Raw genomic sequence first — 1,561 nt, 5'->3', positions numbered from 1 at the left:
CGCTTGACTATCTGTTTATAACAAGTATTTTACATAATAAACTCGTATTCCTTCTTGTGAGTACACGCCGTACCAAGAAGGCTTTCTTCAATGGCTGTTATCTCCGACTGTGATTTCCGCTTGACAGACGAAAGACACTTTTGGTATCTAATTTTACAGAAAGACATTGTAAACTTGACTATGTAGTTTGGCCATCCGTATAGCAGCTTATTCTTTCGTTCCTGTCCACCTCGTCCCTTTTCCACTCTTCTCTAGAAGGAAAGGCAATATGGGGGACCGAAGTAAAGTAGTTGAAGTTTTCGTTGAAAGCCAAGATTATTTGTTTGTATATAATATTGTTTATGATCGCTCTTTAATTTTTTTATTAATTTTTTTTAGAGCTCTAATTAAGCCATATTTATTCAAACATTATTTTTTTACTCCTTACTTTAGGAGGATAACACCAATATAAATTGATAGCAAAAACCTTTGAACTGATTGCCGCCGGGCGACATCATCTTCTTCTTTACTAAAGTAGAAACAGCTTAAGCGGTTGTAGCCGAGTTAACAACAGCGCGCCAGTCATTTCTTTTTTTCGCAAGGCGGTGCCTATTGGAGATTCCAAGCGAAGCTAGGATCCTTTCTCCACCTGGTATTTCCAACGGAGTGGAGGTCTTCCTCTTCCTCTGCATCCCCCGGCGGGTACTGCGTCGTATAGTTTCAGTGCTGGAGTGTTTGCGTCCATACACAGGACAAGAGCTAGCCAGCGTAGGATGGAGAGATGTGTAGAAATTCACGCATGTCAGGAAAGTTCTCTGATCACCATTCACTTGAGAGTGGCCAGAAAAAATTATTTACATATGACTCAAACCGCTCACGACTTCCGGYCCTAGACCAAGTATCCTAAAACATCCGTATAAAGGAGAGCTAAGGTGAGAAGACGAAAAATCCCCGTCACAGGGTTGTGCGCTGGGTTCCCGAAATTCGRTACAGATTATTGTCCAATATAATGTTACTTCACTGGACAAATTGTTTCGATCGGACCGGTATAGTACGTATATGGTATAGCTGCCATGCAAACTGAACGATCAAAAWCAAGTTCTTTCATATGAGATGATAYTTTCATCAATTYTGRCTATYATATAATCTGACTGATCAAAGTACCTATAAGGCTTATTTTATGTTTCTGAATGGTATTATATCTTCAGTCCAACCGAAGTGTCAACCGATGAACATGAAAATTTTTCTTAAAAGGATATGGAATAAAAACAAATTTCCAGTATTGACTCGYTTCCTTTTTTCTAATTTGTTCAGCCTAAAAAAATACACACGTTTTGGCTYCAATGAGTACTTACCGAGCTTAACTGTTTGAGACCTTCGTTAAACAATCCTTGTTACTTAGCATCGACTCAAATCTATTATACTAGTTTACAGTCATTTTGGGATTGTGATGTTWGAGGCTGTTTCTTACTTAAACCGAATGGTACTAAAAATACCTGTAGCTGCGCGCAATGGAAAATTTTGGACTCAARTTCGTAATTAGAACACCACGGCACATCAATCTCAAATTTTTCCTYCATAT

The sequence above is a fragment of the Bactrocera latifrons genome, unplaced genomic scaffold, assembly GCF_001853355.1.
Source record: "Bactrocera latifrons isolate USDA-ARS-PBARC rearing strain unplaced genomic scaffold, ASM185335v1 scaffold_125, whole genome shotgun sequence".
NCBI lineage: Eukaryota > Metazoa > Arthropoda > Insecta > Diptera > Tephritidae > Bactrocera > Bactrocera latifrons.
Note: the sequence above shows the minus strand (reverse complement) of the source record.